Source organism: Trachurus trachurus, assembly GCF_905171665.1.
Source record: "Trachurus trachurus genome assembly, chromosome: 14".
Taxonomy (NCBI): Eukaryota; Metazoa; Chordata; class Actinopteri; order Carangiformes; family Carangidae; genus Trachurus; species Trachurus trachurus.
In genome coordinates, this window is record NC_139903.1 from 1,532,684 (window position 1) to 1,560,003 (window position 27,320).

Consider the following 27,320-nt stretch of genomic DNA (forward strand, 5'->3'; position numbering starts at 1 on the left):
ATCTGCTGAAATGAAGATAGATAGATAGATAGATAGATAGATAGATAGATAGATAGATAGATAGATAGATAGATAGATAGATAGATAGATAGATAGATAGATAGATAGATAGATAGATAGACCTTTTAATACATTTACTGAGGTTGAATCTGCTGAAATGTGGAGAAACAACACAACATGACACAACCAGGTCAACAAACTCGGTGGTTTTGATGTTTTCATCTAAGCTAACAAAAGAAGCCGGTGTTGTTGACACGCCTCTACATTACATTAAGGTTAACATGATGATGTCATGTGTGTTGTCCTGACTCGTCTTCATGAAACATTTTAACAAACTGAGGACAGTGATGTTAAAAACAAAAAGAGTTCTGCAACAAACAGAGGAAACAACAGGGAAAAATAATGAAATTTCAGTTTTATATGAGAGTATAAACAGAACTGAATACATGAGAACAGCAGCGCTCAACGTAACGTTAAATATATCTATAGCAAAGAGACGAGTCATTGTATTAAAGGTCTACAAGTTCAAATTTAGTTTATTTATTTAGCACACATTTAGATTCAATGGTGCACGGAGGGAACGAAGCCGATTGGCTTGTACATAAGTTCCTCCCCTATAACAAGTTACAACAAGACAAATTTCTATGGCTAACAAATAAACATAACTCTGGATAAAGGGGTTTTTTATACGCACAATTGCACATCATGCTGTAGGCTATTGAGGTGCAGGGCAATAAAAAGTAACGCAGAAAAAGAAAAAGAAAAGGTTGCCCGCACACTCTTAGATAGAAATGCTATTTCGTGGCCACAAATTATAATTTTTTTATTACATGTCCTATCGCGGGCTCCGTACAACATCGTCTGCATCTGTATCCACTCAGGAGCATCTCTCACAGTTTCCCGCTCGAGCCTCCAGAAGGAATTCACCCCCCTCAAAATACCAAAATACATCCCACCCTCGTCACTGACAAAGAAAAATCCTAAAATTTCAACACTCGAAATGAATTTTCTTCATGAGCGCTGTTCCTTTGTGGAGGTAGGACAAATAACCTTCACTCCTTCGCTGTGTGTTTCTCTAAACATCCATAAAATCCCAGAGGAAATCTGCAAATGATGTTGATGAATGATAGAAACCCACATTACCACAAAAACAAGATAAAAACATTTTAATTCAAACAGTTTGCTCCTTCTCTCTTATTTATCTTTGATTGAAATGTGGTTGTTTTTCTAACCACACAGGGACTTGGTCTGACAGACAGTGTTTACATGATGTTTGCAGACTTGAAGGCTGAACTGAGTTAAATTAAAAGTGTGTGTGGGCACCAGTGGTCGATCAGATGCAGCAGGCAGAAAAATCTGCCAGTGAAAGCAAGTTTTTTGTGCTTGTAAGAAAGAAAAACTTGCTCCACTATCAGATTTTTCTACTTATTTCAAGTGAAAATCTGCTTGAAAGAAGTAAAAAGTGTCTAAAAACAAGCTGCTTTTAATGTGACGAGTCTTATTTTAAAGAGATAGTTCACCCAAAATTCAAATTTCACTCATGATCTCCTCCCCCTCTTGTGGACTAAGGGCTGGGAGAAGTTTCAGAGTCCTCCGTGGCTTCTCTGAGTTACAGGGGGTCTCGGCGTAGCAGTGCATGTCCATATGACGGTTGCAAATGGATACCAACTGTCTTCATAACAAAAAGACACACCAAAAAACATCCAAATACCTCCATGCTGCTCGTATGTAATGTCCGTCTTGTATTGAAGCCCCGAAATGCGAAATTGTTCCGAAAAAAATTAAATAAGTCTATTTTTCAAGCTTGTTTGTAGCGGAAGCTTCTCGAAGCTTCTCTTCCCTGTTCGTCCAAATTGGACGGACCAGTTTGGGGCTTCAATACAAGAGGGACATTACATACGAGCAGCATGGAGGTATCTGGATGTTTTTTGGTGTGTCTTTTTGTTATGAAGACAGTTGGTATCCATTTGCAACCGTTATATGGACATGCACTGCTACACCGAGACCCCCTGTAACTCAGAGAAGCCACGGAGGACTCTGAAACTTCTCCCAGCCCTTAGTCCACATGAGGGGGAGGAGATAATGAGTGAAATTTCAATTTTGGGTGAACTATCCCTTTGAGTATAATGAGATTGTTTTGATTAGAAATAAGACAAATATTCTTGGTAAGATTTTGAGTTTTTGCAGTGTGAAACTTCTTCCTCTTCTTCCTGTCTGTCTGGTCTCTGCTGCAGTGACATGGCGCCGCCAGCAGGTGGCAGCGTTGAGCCGCATCTGAACTAGTTACTAGTGTGTGTGTCGTCTTCTCTCTGTGGATGGACCTGTGTGTGTGTGTGTGTGTGTGTGTTGACTTCTCTCTGTGGTCGCTGGCTGCAGCTGACGTTTCCCCTGGAGCAATGACTACATCCCCCTTATTTTCCTTTTTTTAAACTTCCTTATAGTCATGATCAGGAAACTGATGTGAGTCAACGTGTGAGTCAGCGTGGCCTCGCCCACCGCGCTCACACACACACACACACACACACACACACACACGCACACTCCTTTATCGCCTGTTTGTTTGTCTGTTTACACGCTGGCTCTGACACAACAACACAACACACTCACACGTGTTTCTGTATTAGACACTTTTAATTAACCCTCTATGGTGCCATGTTGCCCTCAGGCGACAAACCACTTTCTGGCCTGTCACATCTCCACAATTCATCCCATTTAATGCTGTAATACTTTAAAAAAAGAGAGGAGACCTTAGAGAACCAATAACAATACTTTAATTTATCACATGACGTTCAAGAAGCCATACTGAAACCCTTTTTTGCAGACTTTTTCAAAGGAAACAGGTTTGCCATTTTGCTCCACTAAAACGGTCTGAAAACATACAGTAACTTCCTGGCCCTTTTTCATCTGGAAAAAAACATATTTACACTAATAGATTAGTAAAGTTTAATTTTTAATAGTTCCATGCAATTTATTTACTTATTAAATAATGGAAACTTGTTAAAATGCAACAACGTACCATTATAGAAAATTGCAGTGTTGCCTTGAGGCAACAGTGGACCATTATGGAATCAATATTGCATTATGAGACTATGGTAGTGTGTGTTTAGGTGTAAATATAATGTTCAAAAACATATAATTCATCATAATTTTGTTTTTTATCCTTAATAAATGTGATTTTGGATGCAGTAAAGTAAACATCAGGCTATTATGATGATGATGAGGAAGATGAGAATGAGAATTGGGATGAGGATGAGGATGAGGCCAGTGAAGGTGAAAGTCTACAGAGACTGGTGTTTCTAATACAGTAGATGATGAACCGTAATGGTACAATGTTGCCTACCAGGGCCGTTGCTAGGAATTCTGGGTCCCCTTAAAGAATACTAAAGTGGCCCCTCCTCCTAACTTTTCCTTTTTTTTTAGCCTACTTTGTTCTGATGCTAATGCAGCTTTACACTGCAAAAACTCAAGTATCTTAGATAAGAATATCTGTCTTATTTCTAGTCAAAATGTCAATTTTATTCAAAACAAATCTCATTATACTTAAAATAATACACATCATATTAAAAGTAGCTTGTTTTTAGACACTTTTTACTTCTTTCAAGCATATTTTCACTTGGAATAAGTAGAAAAAATCTGATAGTGGAGCAAGTATTTCTTCCTTATTACAAGCACAAAAACTTTTTCTATTTATTTCAAGTGAAAATTTGTTTGAAACAAGTGAAAATGATCTAAAAACAAGTTAATTTTTTAGGTAATGAGTCTTATTTTAAGTGGAAAGAGATTAGTTTTGACTAGAAATGAGACATTTGGACAAGAAATAAGACAAATATTCTTGGAAAGATGTTGAGTTTTTACAGTGTACTATGAGTATTAGTCAGGGTCTTACGCAGAATAAATCAGTCATACAAAGATTAGACTACTGGGGTTTTTTATGGGCCCCACTGGGCGCTGGGCCCCTAGAGTTATCACCACCTTTCTCCCCTATACAACGGCCCTGTGCCTACAGGCAAAAAATCCCCAAAACTTCCAAAAATAAATAATTTTTAAAAATGTCTTTAGATTATGTTTATTTAGTCTATTTTGAGACATAAAAACACTCCAAACATTTTTTTCCCCACTGGCATCATAATGCAGCGTACCATAAGTTCCCTCAGGTGAAGTGAACACATGTAATGTTGTTGTTGCCTTGAGGAAAATCACATCACTGTGATTCTGTCAGCAGCCGATTACACAACATAAGAGAGACTACGACTGTCGCTGCTGCTACTACACTTCCTCCTCTCACCTCCTCCTCCTCATCGTCGTGCACAAGCTGTTTGACAAACGGTGGTCTGGTCTGAGCAGCAGCAGCAGCAGCAGCAGCAGCAGCAGCAGCAGCAGCAGCAGCAGCAGTGTGTTATCTAACGGGGGATAATCTCACCTCCATCTGTCCGGCCCGAGCCCCGAGCCTCGCTCCGTTTCAGAGCCGCTCCACTCGACTCGACTCATGATGATGATGAGTAGCTGCTAATGATGACATCGTCTCCCGCTCCGCTCCGCTCCGCTCAGCCACAGAGAGACACAGCAGAGGTCAGGGGAAGACGTGGAGGTGAAGACAGAGAGGAGAGACATGTTCTCTTTAATGAATCGTGAACGTGGCTTTAAAGGAGACGTATTCTGCCTCCTTAAAGACAAGTCTGTGACACGCTTTGATCAAAATCCCCCCAAGGATCAAACATCACATCATCTTTTCATCCTCTCAGAACGGCTGCTTTCAGTGCCCTGTCCCTTTAAATGCAAATGAGCCACTGCTTGCCAAGCCCCGCCCCCTTCTACCGGTCCCAGGTAGAAGGAGGCGGAGTTATGCAAATTAGAAACCTAGTTACATCACTGGAAGACGACTGAGGGAACAGCTCATAAAACCACGTGGATTTCAACCTCGGGAGCCTGAAAATGACTGATTTATTTGTCAATTCTCACGTTTCAGGGCTGGAAGGCAAAACAAACCCCCCGATAAATGTTAAAGAGCCTTCAAAAAATGATATTTCTATAATATAATATATAATATGTCCCCTTTAAAACACTGAGAGGACAGAAGCTGTGTGTGTGTGTTGGAGTGAAGCTCTGGTTGTTATAATAATAACAGTCATATACTCACAGTGTAGCAGTGTTATTATTAATAACAGCAGCAGCAAAGATGGTTGAAGAGATTCATAATGATAATAACAGTAATATTTATTTCAATCATCATCATCATGAAGTCAATGAGATGCAGTAGTGTGGTTGATATGAATGAAGAGAGAGAAGAAGTTACCCATCAGCCTCGGCCTGCAGCGGCAGAACCTTTTGAGGATTTACAGAGTAAACGTATTGTTTTGGGCACAGTGTTACAGTCTGCTGCTTCTCAATGTTAAAGACATTATTATAGAAATTATTACATAAGGAAACATTGTCCCTAAAAACATCACATAAAAGGTTTCCACACTAAGACACAATGCGCTGGTATGGAAAGTTAATAAGTTAGATTGCACATCGCTCTATTGCACTGGAGTTTATTCTTGTTCAACAACTTAATGGAGGCTGGAACAAATGATGAGCAATTTATCAGATTTTTGGAATTCGAATTGGATAGATTTGTATTCTGGAAACACAGGATGCTGCATTGAGTCAGATGAGATGTTTGTGGCTTGTTTTAACAGCTGCATCGATGCAGAATTGAGGTCTAGTCTGGATTTTTACTGGGAACCACCAGTGCAGAGAAACTAATTCCACTTCCTGTGTTGATGCATTGTGATGAAACGTCTATGAGCCATTGAGACAAATGTTAGTAATCGTGACACTGACAGTGTTGCTCAAGAGGAAGAGTTGAACTGGAGGCCGTGGTGATGATGAGTTACTGTAACTACATGATCAACAGGTACAACTAGTTCTGTTTTGTCTGAATTCAAGATGATCTTCTGCTTGTTATTGCACCGTTTGGCTGCTTGGTGTTGCCGTAGTCAGATCTGCTATAGAGCTATAAAATATCAGGGTATCCGCGGGGTCTTGAAAAGTATTAAAAGGTGATAAATCAATTTTGGGAAAATTAAGACCCTTAAAAAGTATTAAAAAGTCTTTTCACGACTTTATAAAGTCTTAAAAACAAAATCAAACGAGCTGAGGCACATGTCATGACTGTCTGTACAGACTGTAGTTTTTGTTTTTGGAGAGTTGAGCAATATTTCTTTTTTGATAAACTTTTCCTTTGATTTATTATCCCAGCCTATTTTGAATTCTGTTGTAAGTGGTCTACAGTCTTAGGGGCCGTGTCCACCAGGCGCGTTGTCAGCGCTCTGGGCGTCTACTTTCCATTCAAACCCTATTGAGTTGGGTGCTCACAGCCACGAGCCCGGAAACTGCTTTTCCACTAGCCCTAGTACCTGGTACCAGGTACTGAAATAGTACCAGGTACCATTTTTAGTACTGAGCCGCGCCGCGCCATGCGGAGCCTAGCAGTGCCGAGCCGTGCCACGCCATGCGGAGCCTAGCAGTGCCGCGCCGTGCCACGCCATGCAGAGCCTCGCAGTGCCGCGCCATGCGGAGCAGTGCCACGCCATGCGGAGCCGAGCAGTGCCACGCCATGCGGAGCATTGACGAGCCATGCCGCGCCATCTAGTGCCGAGCAGTGCCGAGCAGTGCCGAGCCGTGCCGCACCATGCAGAGCCGAGCTGTGCCGAGCCGAGCTGTGCCGAGCCGTACCGCGCCATGCAGAGCCGAGCTGTGCCGAGCCGTGCCATGCAGAGCCGAGCTGTGCCGTGCCGCGCCATGCAGAGCCGTGCCGCGCCATGTGGAGCCGTGCCGTGCCATGCAGAGCCGAGCAGTGCCGAGCCACGCCGCGCCATGCAGAGCCTTTGTGCCACGTAGTGCCGAGCAGTGCCGCGCCATGCCGAGCCGCGCCATACAGTGCCGAGCAGTGCCGAGCCACGCCGCGCCATGCAGAGCCTTTGTGCCATGTAGTGCCGAGCAGTGCCGCGCCATGCCGAGCCGCGCTATACAGTGCCGAGCCGCGCCATGTAGTGCCAAGCTGTGCCGCACCATGCAGTGCCGAGCAGTGCCGAGCCACGCCGCGCCATCTAGTCCCGAGCAGTGCCGAGCCATGCCGCGCCATGCAGTGCCGAGCCGCGCCATGTAGAGCTGAGCAGTGCCGTTAAAGTGTAGTGGAAAAGCGCCACTAGTGGCAAACAAATTTTATCTGCAGGGCCTTTCTGCAACTGCAAAGGCGCTCTAAATCATCAGTAGTGGCACACAAATTATGAAATGTGCAACATCGGAGAATGGCCATAATTGGTGTATATGGCATTTTTATGGTCAAAATAGTGAATGCATGATAAATATTGTTAAGCTACTCTTGTGCGAAGGTTATCATACCAATTAATAATCTGGACATATATTGGAATAATAAAATAGCAACAAGAATTTGCCCACCCTTTCGATTGCGATTGGTGGTCTGGCTCATGGACTATAACCCCGCCTGTGAAGCCGGGTTTCCACCGAATCAACGATCCTTCTTTTTTTTTTTTTTACCGCAACATACTGTAGAAGGCAAAGTTGTCAGCTGCTGTTCACTCACAGAGTTTATCCCAGAATATAATCCAGAGTTTTGACTCAACATCTCCATTCTAGCAGTTTTAAATCCTCGTGTTGCTTCCTGCTCGTCTCCCCAACAACAGGAAGCAGATCTGCTGCTGAAAAGTGGAACTCCATTAGATATTTTCTGTGCATAGAAGAGTCATTGTTCACACACCAACAGACTGAATCTGATGAATATCATATTATAACCGTCCTCGTGCAGCCGCTTTAATGCAAACAGCACGTTCCAGTCTGTGAGACACAGACAGACACACACATTGTACATTACAGACAGAAACACAGATTTAATCTGAGGGAGAGCAGCCACTGATGACAACTGCTGCTAACTAGCAGACAAGTGTTGAATTAGCTGCTTCACATAGACATGTAAACACTGCAAAAAATCTAAAATCTTACCAAGAATATTTGTCTTATTTCTAGTCAAAATGTCATTTCTAGTCAAAACAAATCTCATTCTACTTAAAATAAGACTCATCACATTAAAAAGCAGCTTGTTTTTAGACACTTTTTACTTCTTTCAAGCAGATTTTCACTTAAAATAATCTGATAGTGGAGCAAGTTTTTCTTCCTTATTACAAGCACAAAAAACTTGCTTCACTGGCAGATTTTTCTACTTATTTCAAGTGAAAATGATCTAAGAACAAGTTCATTTTTAGGTGATGAGTCTTATTTTAAGTGGAAAGGGATTGTTTTGACTACAAATGAGACATTTTGACAAGAAAGAAGACAAATATTCTTGGAAAGATTTTGAGTTTTTGCAGTGAAGTGTTACAATACAACAGTTGTATTACTGCTGCTGTTCTCTATTCACTCTGTCGAGCTGCGAAACCCCACTGTCAGGTGAAGTGAGTGTTTTAATTGTGGAGGTTAAAATGAGCCGACACAATAAAACAAGGAGAGTAAAACAGAAGTCAGAGCTGCACAGGGTCTTCGTCTTATATTTAGAAACTGCACAAAGCTTCAGTGTAACAGGAAAGATATAGGCTATGAACCAGAGTAAAACTATATACACTGCAAAAACTCAAAATCTTTCCAAGCATATTTGTCTTATTTCTTGTCAAAATGTCTCATTTCTAGTCAAAACTAATCTCTTTCCACTTAAAATAAGACTCATCACCTAAAAATGTACTTGTTTTTAGATCATTTTCACTTGTTTCAAACTAATTTTCACTTGAAATAAGTAGAAAAATCTGCCAGTGAAAGCAATTTTTTTGAGCTTGTAATAAGGAAGAAAAACGTGCTCCACTGTCAGATTTTTCTACTTATTTCAAGTGAAAATCTGCTTGAAAGAATTGAAAAGTGTCTAAAAACAAGCTGCTTTTTAATGTGATGAGTCTTGTTTTACGTATAATGAGATTTGAAATGACATTTTGACTAGAAATAAGACAGATATTATTGGTAAGATATTTGAGTTTTTGCAGTGTAGTTAATTCAAATAAAGTGGTTTGACAGCAGCTCCTTGATCCTGTGATGTGTGTGTTAGTGGATGGTTGGAGGTGAGCAGGCGGCCCAGATGTGGGTGGATTGGACGACAGATGTGTCCTCTGAGTCTCGGCGATGAGGCTGATTATGGTTTTTTTTATCTGCAGCGAGGGAGCAGACGACGAGCGACAGGTGGAAATGTAACAATTGGTATTCAGCGACACAGTGCCGCCTTTTAATGCATCTGCAAAGCCGACAGCACATGAATATTCACCGAGCAACTGTTAGCACAGCACTGAGTGTGATTTGCTCCTGCACTTCATTAGGCTAATTGTCCCCTCTCATGGCACCGCCGACTCTTCTAACAGTTGATTCAGAACTCAATGAACTAACGCAAACACTGCAAGGGACGATCAGCAGAGTCCAGCTGAGGGGAAATGATGTGTGTGTGTGTGTGTGTGTGTGGATTTAATGTGTGTGTGTGCATGCAAAGCTGTACAAGTAGGTCTGCACGTCTGTAGGTTGGAGCAGCGTGTGTGTGTTTGTGACAGAAATGCATGGAGGCTTACACTCAGCAGATCACTGTAAAGAGTTTGATCTAATAACAAGAATAGAATTAACATGTTAAGTGTAATTACACGCAGACACACAAAAACGCACACATGACATCTGTTGATCCCTGTTAACAAGACAGTCAGACCACAAATTGGATTTTGCCCGCAGGCTGTTTTCACAGCAGCAGCAGCTGACGAGAATAGGAAAACACAGTTATTCTGGTTTTCTGGTGAATTCAAGCAGCTTTTTTTTCTTTTCTCAGGATGAATTAAAGGGATTGTTCAACATTTTGTCAAATTGGCCCATTGCCATAATCCCTATAGTCATAGCAGTAGGTTCATTACCTTTAATTGTCGGTGCAAGCTGTTTTTAGAACGGTGGAGCAGAGCCGTGAGCTGCTCAGAGCTACGCTACGGAGGCTCATTATGGGATTTCTTGGTTTCCCTCATCAAACTCATCAAATACACAATCCAACAACTCCACAACGCTCTGGTGGACAAGTTGTGACCTGCACATTCACCACGCTATGAGATAATAACACAACGTTACCACACAGAGTTGTTTTAGAGGTAAATTCATGCAAAACCACTGATGCACGTTGCCTTCAGGGACAGTTTTTCATCATCAGTCTCTGTATTTCCCTCTAAAACAACTCTGTGTGGTAACGTTGTGTTATTATCTCATAGCGTGGTGAATGTGCAGCTCACAACTTGTCCACCAGAGCGTTGTGGAGTTGTTGGATTGTGTATTTGATGAGTTTGATGAGGGAAACCAAGAAATCCCATAATGAGCCTCCGTAGCGTAGCTCTGAGCAGCTCACGGCTCTGCTCCGCCGTTCTAAAAACAGCTTGCACCGACAATTAAAGGTAACGAACCTACTGCTATGACTATAGGGGTTATGGCAATGGGCCAATTTGTTGAAAAATGTTGAACTATCCCTTTAAAATGACTTGTTTTGCAACCAGGCAAAACAAACGGGTGGAAATGTTCAGTGCACGTGTTTGAAGCCATGATGATGTTTTGGAACAACAGTCACGATGACGCCGGCGACCGGTCGAGACACAGACACATTTTTTCAGCTGCTCATTCTCCACGCTGTCTGGGAGACGTTGGAGCGCTCACCGGGGACACTCCCGTCCAACTTTCAAAAAGAAAAAGCACTTTCTCTTTCTTCTCCTGCTGCTGCTGCTGCTGCTGGGAACCGTCTTCTCCTCCAGACTAGAAGAACAGACACTTCACCTCTTCAGTCCATTCCCCACAGCCGGCATCACGGCTCTCCACTCTGCTCTCCGTGTGAAGCAGCAGCACACTGCAGAAACTCAACATCTTACCAAGAATATTTGTCTTATTTCTAGTCAAAATGTCATTTCTAGTCAGAACAAATCTCTTTCCACTTAAAATATGACTCATCACATTAAAAAGCAGCTTGTTTTTAGACACTTTTTACTTCTTTCAAGCAGATTTTCACTTGAAATAAGTAGAAAAATCTGATAGTGGAGCAAGTTTTTCTTCCTTATTACAAGCACAAAACAACCTGCTTACACTGGCAGAATTTTCTACTTATTTCAAGTGAAAATACGTTTGAAACAAATGAAAATGATCTAAAAACAAGTTCATTTTTAGGTGATGAGTCTTAATTTAAGTGAAAAGAGTTTAGTTTTGACTAGAAATGAGACATTTTGACAAGAAATAAGACAAATATTCTTGGAAAGATTTTGAGTTTTTGCAGTGTGATGACTGGAGATCATGAGCTGCAAAACCCCACACTGCAAAAACTCAAAATCTTTCCAAGAATATTTGTCTTATTTCTTGTCAAAATGTCTCATTTCTAGTCAAAACTAATCTCTTTCCACTTAAAATAAGACTCATCACCTTAAAGTGAACTTGTTTTTGTATAATTTTCACTTCACTGTTTTTTGTGCTTGTTATAAGGAAGAAAAACTTGCTCCACTATCAGATTTTTCTACTTATTTCAAGTGAAAATCTGCTTGAAAGAAGTAAAAAGTGTCTAAAAACAAGAGACTTTTAATGTGATGAGTCTGATTTTAAGTATAATGAGATTTGTTTTGACTAGAAATGACATTTTGACTAGAAATAAGACAAATATTCTTGGTAAGATATTTGAGTTTTTGCAGTGCAAAGACAGAAAGACAGAAAGATAATGTAGATGAGCTGATGCAGAGTTACGTCATCATCTGTAAAACACGGCTGAATATACTACAGTATGTTATACTATATTTTACCAGTTGCTTTGCCGTGACACAGTGAATGACAGTAGTAATCCGTCCGTGCGTTATGATGAGAAACCTTTTGTCGCTCGCTGCTCTCTCCGTGTCGCCTCATTAATCTGCTCCGATGCTTTTATTTATAAAAGGAATTTACTGTGCACTCTGGGACGGGGGAATTGTTTGCAGCTTCAGATTAGAGCGGCCACAAAGACTGGAAACCCATCTGGTCTGGCTGGGGGCGTTCTTATTCAATATGCATGACATAAGCATAATGATTTAGAACATCAGTTTACCACAGCAAGCAGCAACTAACGTCATCCCATATTTGTGAGTTCATTAGTAAGAATGTGACTCATCATTTATTATTTCTCATCCTTGTGTTTTGTTTTCTTCTCCTCCTTTGACTTCTCACTCAGATGTTTGATGTTTACGGCGTCTGCAGCCGCGACAGAGAAGTCAGTTGAGAACAAACACTGAGACGATGACCGGCTCTTAATATGCAAATATGCATTTTTAATTTTTACAGAAACTCTCTGGATATTTAAAGGGATAGTTCAACATTTTGTCAAATTGGCCCATTGACATTTTTCGCTATAGTCATAGCAGTAGGTTTGTTACCTTTAATTGTCGGTGCAAGCTATTTTTTAGAACGGCGGAGCAGAGCCGTGAGCTGCTCAGAGCTACGCTACGGAGGCTCATTATGGGATTTCTTGGTTTTCCTCATCAAACTCATCAAATACACAATCCAACAACTCCACAACGCTCTGGTGGACAAGTTGTGACCTGCACATTCACCACGCTATGAGATAATAACACAAACGTTACCAGGCAATTTATTTGTATAGCCCGATTTTACAAACAGTTTGTCTCAAAGGGCTTTACATGGCATCGTAACAACATCCTCTGTCCTTAGACCCTCACATCCACTGAGGAAAAACTCCATAGAAAACCCTTTTAACAGGGAAAAATCTGAGAAACCTCAGGGTGAGCAACAGAGGAGGGATCCCTCACCCAGGACGGACAGACGTGCAATAGATGTTGTTACAGACAAGAAAACAGACAGACAGACAGAGTTGTTTTAGAGGGAAATTCATGCAAAACCGCTGATGCACGTTGCCTTCAGTGACAGTTTTTCATCAACAGTCTCTGTATTTCCCTCTAAAACAACTCTGTCTGGTAACGTTGTGTTATTATCTCATAGCGTGGTGAATGTGCAGGTCACAACTTGTCCACCAGAGCGTTGTGGAGTTGTTGGATTGTGTATTTGATGAGTTTGATGAGGGAAACCAAGAAATCCCATAATGAGCCTCCGTAGCGTAGCTCTGAGCAGCTCACGGCTCTGCTCCGCCTTCTAAAAATAGCTTGCACCGACAATTAAAGGTAACGAACCTACTGCTATGACTATAGGGATTATGGCAATGGGCCAATTTGCCAAAATGTTGAACTATCCCTTTAACTTCTCGCAAAAAAAAAACCTCATAAATTCATAATCTGGCATCATTTCTGCTTTTCTCTCTGTTTGTTTTTTCCCAGTATCTTAAAATCTAAATGTACTTGTTATCAATGAAAGTCATTGACTGTATTTATAGAGACGTGGTGGGGTGAGTGAGTCGCTGCAACGTTATGTAATAAACCCAATGAAATTACAGCTGAACGATCAACGTCTCAGAAGGAAGAATGAACAACATGAATAAATAAAAACTCAACTCAGGATCTACTGTTAGATTTAATGATTCATACATGCAGAATGCACTTTAAACATGCACCGCATCATAACTTATAAATGTTTTTTTTATTATAAATATAGGCTACATACAGCAGCATGTATAGTGTATAGTGGCTTCCTCCTCGTCTTGTCAACACCTTATATAATAGGGTTTAATGCGTGATGCCTGCAGCAGCCTAGAGATGCAGCAGCACAGTGGACAAACAGTATGTAGAGCTTTGTAAAAGTGTCCTTCACAACGTGTTTACTTCATTAAGTGTCAGTAAACAGCCTGAGTTCATGTTGCTCTCCAGTAAACAGAGGCCGCAGCTCGTCTTTCTGCTTATTGTCTCCAACACGGTCTCTCCATCACTCCTGTTTCTTCTTCTCACTGCAAAAACTCTACATCTTTCCAAGAATATTTGTCTTATTTCTTGTCAAAACTAAACTCTTTTCACTTAAAGGGATAGTAGCATTTTTTTTAAAGTGGGGTTGTATGATCTACAAATAGCCCCTAAGTACTTTAATTGCAGTAGAAGACCCAGAGATTTACAACATACAGTGTTGTGAACAGACCCAAAGAAACGGCCTATTTTCACAGCCTAAAATATGTTTTACCTGGAAAAAAAAACACAGTTTTTATTTGGACCTAACCAACTGCTGATCGGCGGGCGCTAACCCTGGGCGGAGGGATACGTGAGTTGGTTAGGTCCAAATAAAAACTGTGTTTTTCCTGCACTTTGAAAGACTGGAAAAAGGTGTATTATAGTGAACAATGGAACTGTGTATTTTTTTTTCAGGTAAAACCTCTTTTAGGCCGTGAAAATAGGCCGTTTCTTTGGGTCCATTCACAACACTGTATGTTGTAAATCTCTGGGCAGGGCTATTATGGGCTGGCGTTGCTAACGGGAGGAGTGCAGAGAGTCTTCTACTGCAATTACAGTACTAAGGGGCTATTTGTAGATCATACAACCCCACTTAAAAAAAATGCTACTATCCCTTTAAAATAAGACCCACCACCTAAAAATGAACTTGTTTTAAGATCATTTTCATTTGTTTCAAACAAATTTTCACTTGAAATAAGTAGAAAAATCTGCCAGTGAAAGCAAAAACTTTCTCCACTATCAGATTTTTCTACTTATTTCAAGTGAAAATCTGCTTGAAAGAAGTAAAAAGTGTCTAAAAACAAGCTACTTTTTAATGTGATGAGTCTTATTTTAAGTAGAATGAGATTTGTTTTGACTAGGAATAAGACAAATACAGTAGAAGCCAGTTTAATTCCTCGCTGCTCAGTGGGGTAAAGATAACATAATGTTTATTTTAAGAGTCATCAGTTCAGTGGTTAAAAGTAGCACAAGCGATGGTTGGAAACCCTCTCCTCTCCTCCTCTCCTCCCTCCAGGAGTCTGGAAGTAATTGGCGTCATGTTGGAGAGTGACTGTCGGCCTGTGGAGCGCCGAGCCGACCGGAGCGCTGGAGCAGAAACTAGAACTCCCGACAGGACCTCGTATGACATCGTGGCTTCATTATTCATGAAGAGGCCGATGACAGATGTAGGTCTATAGCCACATTATTAAACAGGTGTGTGTGTTCAACTTCAACTTCAGCAAATCAATCAAAATAGGTGCAGGTTTAAACGGTTTCAATTTCAAATAGGTTTGGGAAAAACGTATTTGAAACCGTTTAAAGGGATAGTTCAACATTTTGGCAAATTGGCCCATCACCATAATCCCTATAGTCATTATAGCAGTAGGTTTGTTACCTTTAATTGTTGGTGCAAGCTGTTTTTAGAACGGCGGAGCAGAGCCGTGAGCTGCTTTTTAGAGCTACGCTACAGAGGCTCATTATGGGATTTCTTTGGTTTCCCTCATCAAACTCATCAAATACACAATCCAACAACTCCACAACGCTCTGGTGGACAAGTTGTGAGCTGCACATTCACCACGCTATGAGATAATACCACAACGTTACCACACAGAGTTGTTTTAGAGGGAAATTCATGCAAAACCACTGATGCGTGTTGCCTTCAGGGACAGTTTTTCATCAAGCAGTCTCTGAATTTCCCTCTAAAACAACTCTGTGTGGTAACGTTGTGTTATTATCTCATAGCGTGGTGAATGTGCAGGTCACAACTTGTCCACCAGAGCGTTGTGGAGTTGTTGGATTGTGTATTTGATGAGTTTGATGAAGGAAACCAAGAAATCCCATAATGAGCCTCCGTAGCGTAGCTCTGAGCAGCTCACGGCTCTGCTCCGCCGTTCTAAAAATAGCTTGCACCGACAATTAAAGGTAACAAACCTACTGCTATGACTATAGGGATTATGGCAATGGGGCAATTTGCCAAAATGTTGAACTATCCCTTTAAAACTGTCCATGTCAACCCACTAAGATTCAGATTCAGAATGTTTTATTTATCCCAGAAGGACAGTTCAGTTGTTACAGTCATGGACTTAACAAGACAAACATTTATACACAGACATTCTCAGACAAGGGAGCTGCAGTCTGTGGCAAGTAGGGAATAAAAGAACTCAAATAATGCAAACAAGGTCGAGTAAAAACCAACTTAAAGGTCCAGTCAGTGTGTAAAATGGGGAAGGGAAGCGTCACATCCAGCGTTCAGATTCTAGATCGCAGCGCTCAACCCAAACCCAGTTTCAACAAAAAAGGTGGTTTATTTGAAACAAAGAATAAAGAAATTCCACTATGCCTCATCCGCTCAGGTTAAAAAAACAAAGAACATTTGTCCACCAGGTGCATGCTGGTCCCTCACCGTGGCCCTACATATATTCTCAGGTTAGAAATTGCACATATTTTATCAAGAAATTTCAGGTTGTTCATAATATGTTTTGTAAAGGGATAGTTCATTGACTGTAATCATCTTAATAACGTACTAAAACAAAGGGAAGTTCTTTTTATTTTTAGGTTATCATGCTATTATTTTACTGGTCCGGCCCACTTGGGATCAAATTGTGCTGTTTGTGGCCCCTGAACCAACAGTACACTAACAAAATCTAATCACTATTCATTTTATTCAAATCTAAATACTAACTAAACTAAATACTAACAAATAAATAGCTCCAACAGTTGTGTTAGTCTTTTACCAAACTGCACAGTGTCCAACAAATCTTTGTGCTGCTGCACCGACACACAATAAAACACAGGAGCAACTTCAACATTTTTTAATATTTATTATTTATTTATATCTTGAAGGACTCGTTGACCTTTTGTAGCTGAGAGCAGCTTGTTGTACGATCCACTTCTAAAAGCTCACGTCATGAGTTTAACACCTATACCTGTATGAACCATTCAAATAGATACATGGTTCTTATATTTCCTAGTTACATATGCAAAAAAGAAAAAACAACATTTCCTGGTCTAAGTTTCTTTCTTTTTTTTAAAATGTTTCCCACCAACATTTTTTTTTTAATTTATGAATGAGGAAGCGACCATGGGATGAGAGGAGCTATACAACAGTTTAGTGTTCAGCCTGTTCTTGATATTTAACACAATGCATAAATGCAATTATGTCGATCATTTGACTGTTTCACTTCCTGGTCATTATCCCCGTCTCTCTCGCTGCTTTGTCCTCAGCGAGCTGTACAGCCAGTGCCTCGCTCTGTCTCCGGCCCTGCATGCATGATGCACAGCTTAATAGCAAATTAGATCATTGTGCTCTAATTGTTAAGGTGCTAATCACTCAGAGCACAGAGCCGTCGTGGTTTTCAGTTTCACAGTCGTCGTCTCACTACCTCCTTCTGCAGCCCGGATGTGGATGTATACATACCTGTCTGTCTGTCTGTCTGCCTGTCTGTCTGCCCCGCCCACCTGCTCCTCCTCATTAGCACCTCAGTGTCTTTTTTTATTCTTATCATGTGTTTATGTCTGTTTGGATTTGTTCCTCAGTATAAACTCTCCACTTTTCCATCTGTCTCCTTCCTGCACTGCAAAAACTCAAAATCTTTCCAAGAATATTTGTCTTATTTCTTGTCAAAATGTCTCATTTCTAGTCAAAACTAATCTCTTTCCACTTAAAATAAGACTCATCACCTAAAAATGAACTTGTTTTTAGATCATTTAACTTGTTTCAAACGTATTTTCACTAGAAATAAGTAGAAAAATCTGCCAGTGAAAGCAAGTTTTTTGCGCTTGTAATAAGAAACTTGCTCCACTATCAGATTGTTCTACTTATTCCAAGTGAAAATCTGCTTGAAAGAAGTAAAAAGTGTCTAAAAACAAGCTGCTTTTTATGTGATTTTACGTATAATTAGATTTGTTCTGACTAGAAATGACATTTTGATGAGAAATAAGACAAATATTCTTGGTAAGATCTTGAGTTTTTGCATTCCTGACTCACCATGCTCCTCAGGTCCTTTTCCATGAATCCCAGTGATCCAGTTCGATGTGTCTGTCCACCATGAACCAAACCAGCTGACTCAGACTCAGTGAGTTAGGTGAAGAGGAGGAGGAGGAGGAGGAGGAGGAGGAGGAGGAGGAGGAGGAACCGCTGGCTCAGACAGATGTTCTTCATTTCCATGAGAAGCAGCGAAGCAGCTCCACCACCACCACCACAACCTCAACCAGCTCTGAAGCTCTGAGGTAGATCCTCCTCCAACCGACTCTCTCCCTGATCCACACTGCAAAAACTCTAAATCTTTCCAAGAATATTTGTCTCATTTCTAGTCAAAACTAATCTCTTTCCACTTAAAATAAGACTCATCACCTAAAAATGAACTTGTTTTTAGATCATTTTCTGTTGTTTGAAACAAATTTTCACTTGAAATAAGTAGAAAAATCTGCCAGTGAAAGCAAGTTTTTTGTGCTTGTAATAAGAAAGAAAAACTTGATCCACTATCAGATTTTTCTACTTATTTAAAGTGGAAATTTTGCTTGAAAAAAGTAAAAAGTGTCTAAAAACAAGCTGCTTTTTATGTGACGAGTCTTATTTTAAGTAGAATGAGATTTGTTTTGACTAGAAATGAGACAAATATTCTTGGTGAGATTTGTGAGTTTTTGCAGTGTACCCTGGAGGTCAAAGGTCAGCTGTTTGGTGGATGTCTTCAGAGCGTTGTGTTGTGTTGTGTTGTGTTGTGTTGTGTTGTGTTGTGTTGTGTTGTGTTGTGTCATGTTGTGTTGTGTCGTGTTGTGTCGTGTCGTGTTGTGTTGTGTTGTGTTGTGTTGTGTCGTGTTGTGTCATGTTGTGTCGTGTTGTGTCGTGTTGTGTCGTGTCGTGTTGTGTCGTGTCGTGTTGTGTCGTGTTGTGTCGTGTTGTGTCGTGTCGTGTTGTGTTGTGTCGTGTTGTGTCGTGTTGTGTCATGTTGTGTTGTGTTGTGTCGTGTTGTGTCATGTTGTGTTGTGTTGTGTCATGTTGTGTTGTGTTGTGTTGTGTCGTGTTGTGTCATGTTGTGTTGTGTCATGTTGTGTCATGTTGTGTTGTGTCGTGTTGTGTCGTGTTGTGTCGTGTTGTGTCATGTTGTGTTGTGTTGTGTTGTGTTGTGTCGTGTCGTGTCGTGTTGTGTCGTGTTGTGTCATGTTGTGTTGTGTTGTGTTGTGTTGTGTCGTGTCATGTTGTGTTGTGTCGTGTTGTGTCGTGTTGTGTCATGTTGTGTTGTGTTGTGTTGTGTCGTGTTGTGTTGTGTCGTGTCGTGTCGTGTCGTGTTGTGTCGTGTTGTGTCATGTTGTGTTGTGTTGTGTTGTGTCGTGTTGTGTCGTGTCGTGTTGTGTCGTGTTGTGTCATGTTGTGTTGTGTTGTGTCGTGTTGTGTCGTGTTGTGTCATGTTGTGTTGTGTTGTGTCGTGTCGTGTTGTGTTGTGTTGTGTCGTGTCGTGTCGTGTTGTGTCGTGTCGTGTTGTGTCATGTTGTGTTGTGTTGTGTTGTGTTGTGTCGTGTCATGTTGTGTTGTGTTGTGTCGTGTCGTGTTGTGTCGTGTTGTGTCATGTTGTGTTGTGTCATGTTGTGTCATGTTGTGTTGTGTTGTGTCATGTTGTGTTGTGTCGTGTCATGTTGTGTTGTGTCATGTTGTGTCGTGTTGTGTTGTGTTGTGTCGTGTCGTGTCGTGTTGTGTCGTGTCGTGTCGTGTTGTGTCATGTTGTGTTGTGTTGTGTTGTGTTGTGTCGTGTCATGTTGTGTTGTGTTGTGTTGTGTCGTGTTGTGTCATGTTGTGTTGTGTCATGTTGTGTGTTGTGTGTTGTTGTGACACAACACAACACAACATGACACAACATGACACAACATGACACAACACAACATGACACAACACAACACAACACAACATGACACAACACGACACAACACAACACAACATGACACAACATGACACAACACAACACAACACAACACAACATGACACAACACAACACAACATGACACAACACAACACAACACGACACGACACAACATGACACAACACGACACAACACGACACGACACAACATGACACAACATGACACAACACGACACAACACGACACAACACAACACAACACAACATGACACAACATGACACAACACAACACGACACAACACAACATGACACAACACGACACGACACAACACAACACAACACGACACGACACAACATGACATGTGTTGAGAGAGAGAGAGAGAGAGAGATGACATGATGACATGATGAGAGAGAGAGAGAGATGACATGATGACATGATGAGAGAGAGAGAGAGAGAGAGAGATGACATGATGACATGATGAGAGAGAGAGAGAGAGAGATGACATGATGACATGATGAGAGAGAGAGAGAGAGAGAGATGACATGATGACATGATGAGAGAGAGAGAGAGAGAGATGACATGATGACATGATGAGAGAGAGAGAGAGAGAGATGACATGATGACATGATGAGAGAGAGAGAGAGAGAGAGAGATGACATGATGACATGATGAGAGAGAGAGAGAGAGAGAGAGATGACATGATGACATGATGAGAGAGAGAGAGAGAGAGATGACATGATGTCATGATGAGAGAGAGAGAGAGAGAGAGATGACATGATGACATGATGAGAGAGAGAGAGAGAGAGATGACATGATGACATGATGAGAGAGAGAGAGAGAGAGATGACATGATGACATGATGAGAGAGAGAGAGAGAGAGAGATGACATGATGACATGATGAGAGAGAGAGAGAGAGAGAGAGAGATGACATGATGACATGATGAGAGAGAGAGAGAGAGAGATGACATGATGACATGATGAGAGAGAGAGAGAGAGAGAGATGACATGATGACATGATGAGAGAGAGAGAGAGAGAGAGATGACATGATGACATGATGAGAGAGAGAGAGAGAGAGATGACATGATGACATGATGAGAGAGAGAGAGAGAGAGAGAGATGACATGATGACATGATGAGAGAGAGAGAGAGAGAGAGATGACATGATGACATGATGAGAGAGAGAGAGAGAGAGAGATGACATGATGACATGATGAGAGAGAGAGAGAGAGAGAGAGATGACATGATGACATGATGAGAGAGAGAGAGAGAGAGAGATGACATGATGACATGATGAGAGAGAGAGAGAGAGAGAGATGACATGATGACATGATGAGAGAGAGAGAGAGAGAGAGAGATGACATGATGACATGATGAGAGAGAGAGAGAGAGAGAGATGACATGATGACATGATGACATGATGACATGATGACATGATGAGAGAGAGAGAGAGAGAGAGAGATGACATGATGGCATGATGAGAGAGAGAGAGAGAGAGAGAGAGATGACATGATGACATGATGAGAGAGAGAGAGAGAGAGAGAGAGATGACATGATGACATGATGAGAGAGAGAGAGAGAGAGAGATGACATGATGACATGATGAGAGAGAGAGAGAGAGAGAGATGACATGATGACATGATGAGAGAGAGAGAGAGAGAGAGATGACATGATGACATGATGAGAGAGAGAGAGAGAGAGAGATGACATGATGACATGATGAGAGAGAGAGAGAGAGAGAGATGACATGATGACATGATGAGAGAGAGAGAGAGAGAGAGATGACATGATGACATGATGAGAGAGAGAGAGAGAGAGAGAGATGACATGATGACATGATGAGAGAGAGAGAGAGAGAGAGAGATGACATGATGACATGATGAGAGAGAGAGAGAGAGAGAGAGAGATGACATGATGACATGATGAGAGAGAGAGAGAGAGAGATGACATGATGACATGATGAGAGAGAGAGAGAGAGAGATGACATGATGACATGATGAGAGAGAGAGAGAGAGAGATGACATGATGACATGATGAGAGAGAGAGAGAGAGAGAGATGACATGATGACATGATGAGAGAGAGAGAGAGAGAGAGATGACATGATGACATGATGAGAGAGAGAGAGAGAGAGAGATGACATGATGACATGATGAGAGAGAGAGAGAGAGAGATGACATGATGACATGATGAGAGAGAGAGAGAGAGAGAGAGATGACATGATGAGAGAGAGAGAGAGAGAGAGAGATGACATGATGACATGATGAGAGAGAGAGAGAGAGAGAGAGAGATGACATGATGACATGATGAGAGAGAGAGAGAGAGATGACATGATGACATGATGAGAGAGAGAGAGAGAGAGAGATGACATGATGACATGATGAGAGAGAGAGAGAGAGAGAGAGATGACATGATGACATGATGAGAGAGAGAGAGAGAGAGAGAGATGACATGATGACATGATGAGAGAGAGAGAGAGAGAGATGACATGATGACATGATGACATGATGACATGATGAGAGAGAGAGAGAGAGAGAGATGACATGATGACATGATGAGAGAGAGAGAGAGAGATGACATGATGACATGATGAGAGAGAGAGAGAGAGAGATGACATGATGACATGATGACATGATGAGAGAGAGAGAGAGAGAGAGAGATGACATGATGACATGATGAGAGAGAGAGAGAGAGAGAGAGATGACATGATGACATGATGAGAGAGAGAGAGAGAGAGATGACATGATGACATGATGACATGATGACATGATGACATGATGAGAGAGAGAGAGAGAGAGAGAGATGACATGATGACATGATGAGAGAGAGAGAGAGAGAGAGATGACATGATGACATGATGAGAGAGAGAGAGAGAGAGAGAGATGACATGATGACATGATGAGAGAGAGAGAGAGAGAGATGACATGATGACATGATGAGAGAGAGAGAGAGAGAGAGATGACATGATGACATGATGAGAGAGAGAGAGAGAGAGAGAGATGACATGATGACATGATGAGAGAGAGAGAGAGAGAGATGACATGATGACATGATGAGAGAGAGAGAGAGAGAGAGATGACATGATGACATGATGAGAGAGAGAGAGAGAGATGACATGATGACATGATGAGAGAGAGAGAGAGAGAGAGAGATGACATGATGACATGATGAGAGAGATTTTTTTTTTGATTTTTAAAACCAAACTTTAATTATCAGTCCATACTATGTCACACAACTCTATCAAATTCAATCACACAATTGCGACAGAGAAAACCAGGACATAATCAACAGAGCAAAATGCCGACAACAGAAAAAACTCAGAAACTCAGGACTAGTGAGTCCTCCTGGACCGAACACAAAACACCATTCACAGCCCAGGTCTTCACAAAACCCTCTATCTGGTCCGTCAGCCTGTAGAAGCTGAACTCCACCCTCAGCCGAGCTGCCAGCATCCCCGTTACCATAGCCACCACCTCCTGTGACCCCTGACCCCTCACCCTGTTCTTACGTGTTTTCCAAGTGACTAACTTTGCTAACCCTGAGATGTAGTTGATGAGTGTGTGTGTTGCCTTCTTCCTTGCAGAGTAGCGTGGCCCATAGATGTATAAACAGGAAGTGAAGTGCTCCCCTAACCCCTGCACCCAGCCCTGCAGCAGCCTGAACAGAGGCTCCAGTCTGGGACACTGGACAAACAGGTGTTGTAATGTCTCAGTGTCAGAGCAGAAGGAGCAGCTGACCCCCGTGCTAGGATCAAGGTGTGCCAGATACCTGTTTGTAGCTATGGCCCCATGTACAATCCTCCACTGGAGGTCGCCCGTCCGTTTTTCAACGGGGGGTTTGTACAGGGACCGCCAACAACCTCCTGGAGAAGAGCCCCTGCCAAAAAACTCAGTCCACCTCGACACCTTCAGCTCGGCCAGAGAGCGCAGGCCTGCCACCTTCAGGACGATGTTGTACGCCTCCTTTCTCCCCAGAGACTCCAGGTCTCCCAGCTGTGGGGTCCTCAGAGAAAGCAGGAGGTCCTCCTCCTCACGCCACTGGCCAACCGCAGGAGCAACCATCAGGGCAGGAAACACATATTCATGCTGCTCATCCCACTGGTCCAGAACAGTCCGGTCCTTCACAAACCCCCTAAGGACCTCCGGCAGGGACCCACAGACCTCTGCCACCAGCCTGTGCAGCACTCTGCTGGACCTGATGCTAAGTCGCTCTGCCAGGTGGGGGATGGAGGTCCTTAGGAGGTGACCCAGCTTCACGCAGCCGGCCTCCCTCAGTCTGATCCTGAGGCTGTCGGAGGACAGGACCCCCGAAGAGATAAAACTGTTCCATAGCAGTGGCTCTTCAAAGAGCCACATCCCCGGTGTTAAAACAGCCTTCCGCTGGAAAAGGAAGACCTGCGCCGCCTCGAGCACCGACTGATAAAATGGTGTCAAACCAGATAAGTCCACTGAGCTGAGCTCAAGCAGAAACAGATGTTTATCGTACCCGAGACGACCGGCCCTCCTCAGCAGCAAGCAGGCTGTGTCCATCCACAGCAGACCAAAACTGTACAGCAATCTCTGGGCCGTCTGCAGCCTGAAAGCCGCGACCCGTGCCGCGATGTTGACCAGGCCTTGTCCACCCTCATGTACCGGCAGGTGAAGCACCGCTGCTCTCAGCCAGTGGTGTCCCGACCAGAAGAAATCCACCGTCTTCCTCTGGATGGCTTCGACCAGGCCCCTCGGTGGCTGCAAGACCCTCAGCTTGTGCCAAAGGGTCGAGGCAACCAAGTTATTGACAATCAGGACTCTGCCCCTGTAGGAGAGCTGAGGGAGCAACCATTTCCACTTAGACAGTCTCATGATGAGAGAGAGAGAGAGAGAGAGAGATGACATGATGACATGATGAGAGAGAGAGAGAGAGAGAGAGAGATGACATGATGACATGATGAGAGAGAGAGAGAGAGAGAGATGACATGATGACATGATGAGAGAGAGAGAGAGAGAGATGACATGATGACATGATGAGAGAGAGAGAGAGAGAGATGACATGATGACATGATGAGAGAGAGAGAGAGAGAGATGACATGATGACATGATGAGAGAGAGAGAGAGAGAGAGAGAGATGACATGATGACATGATGAGAGAGAGAGAGAGAGAGAGATGACATGATGACATGATGAGAGAGAGAACGGAGCTGAGGAGAAGACGCCAGATGCCCCTGTGAACGGTGCGGGGAAAGGTCCTGCTGCCGAAACTGTGACGGAGAAGAAGCAGAATGGAGAGACGGCCGAGGCCAAGCCGAAGGATGAGGAATCCAACCCAGAGGCTGAAGAGGAGCCTGAGGATGATGACATGATGACATGATGAGAGAGAGAGAGAGAGAGAGAGATGACATGATGACATGATGAGAGAGAGAGAGAGAGAGAGAGATGACATGATGACATGATGAGAGAGAGAGAGAGAGAGAGAGAGAGATGACATGATGACATGATGAGAGAGAGAGAGAGAGAGAGAGATGACATGATGACATGATGAGAGAGAGAGAGAGAGAGAGATGACATGATGACATGATGAGAGAGAGAGAGAGAGATGACATGATGACATGATGAGAGAGAGAGAGAGAGAGATGACATGATGACATGATGAGAGAGAGAGAGAGAGAGAGATGACATGATGACATGATGAGAGAGAGAGAGAGAGAGAGATGACATGATGACATGATGAGAGAGAGAGAGAGAGAGAGAGATGACATGATGACATGATGAGAGAGAGAGAGAGATGACATGATGACATGATGAGAGAGAGAGAGAGATGACATGATGACATGATGAGAGAGAGAGAGAGAGAGAGAGAGAGATGACATGATGACATGATGAGAGAGAGAGAGAGAGAGAGAGATGACATGATGACATGATGAGAGAGAGAGAGAGATGACATGATGACATGATGAGAGAGAGAGAGAGATGACATGATGACATGATGAGAGAGAGAGAGAGAGAGAGAGAGAGATGACATGATGACATGATGAGAGAGAGAGAGAGAGAGAGATGACATGATGACATGATGACATGATGACATGATGACATGATGAGAGAGAGAGAGAGAGAGAGAGAGAGAGATGACATGATGACATGATGAGAGAGAGAGAGAGAGAGATGACATGATGACATGATGAGAGAGAGAGAGAGAGAGATGACATGATGACATGATGAGAGAGAGAGAGAGAGAGAGATGACATGATGACATGATGAGAGAGAGAGAGAGAGAGAGAGATGACATGATGACATGATGAGAGAGAGAGAGAGAGAGATGACATGATGACATGATGAGAGAGAGAGAGAGAGAGATGACATGATGACATGATGAGAGAGAGAGAGAGAGAGAGAGATGACATGATGACATGATGAGAGAGAGAGAGAGAGAGAGAGATGACATGATGACATGATGAGAGAGAGAGAGAGAGAGAGAGATGACATGATGACATGATGAGAGAGAGAGAGAGAGAGAGATGACATGATGACATGATGAGAGAGAGAGAGAGAGAGAGATGACATGATGACATGATGAGAGAGAGAGAGAGAGAGAGATGACATGATGACATGATGAGAGAGAGAGAGAGAGAGATGACATGATGACATGATGAGAGAGAGAGAGAGAGAGAGATGACATGATGACATGATGAGAGAGAGAGAGAGAGAGAGAGATGACATGATGACATGATGAGAGAGAGAGAGAGAGAGAGATGACATGATGACATGATGAGAGAGAGAGAGAGAGAGAGATGACATGATGACATGATGACATGATGAGAGAGAGAGAGAGAGAGAGATGACATGATGACATGATGAGAGAGAGAGAGAGAGAGATGACATGATGACATGATGAGAGAGAGAGAGAGAGAGATGACATGATGACATGATGAGAGAGAGAGAGAGAGATGACATGATGACATGATGAGAGAGAGAGAGAGAGAGATGACATGATGACATGATGAGAGAGAGAGAGAGAGAGATGACATGATGACATGATGAGAGAGAGAGAGAGAGAGAGATGACATGATGACATGATGAGAGAGAGAGAGAGAGAGAGATGACATGATGACATGATGAGAGAGAGAGAGAGAGAGAGATGACATGATGACATGATGAGAGAGAGAGAGAGAGAGAGAGATGACATGATGACATGATGAGAGAGAGAGAGAGAGAGAGATGACATGATGACATGATGAGAGAGAGAGAGAGAGAGAGAGATGACATGATGACATGATGACATGATGAGAGAGAGAGAGAGAGAGAGAGATGACATGATGACATGATGAGAGAGAGAGAGAGAGAGAGAGATGACATGATGACATGATGAGAGAGAGAGAGAGAGAGATGACATGATGACATGATGAGAGAGAGAGAGAGAGAGAGATGACATGATGACATGATGAGAGAGAGAGAGAGAGATGACATGATGACATGATGAGAGAGAGAGAGAGAGAGAGAGATGACATGATGACATGATGAGAGAGAGAGAGAGAGAGATGACATGATGACATGATGAGAGAGAGAGAGAGAGAGATGACATGATGACATGATGAGAGAGAGAGAGAGAGAGAG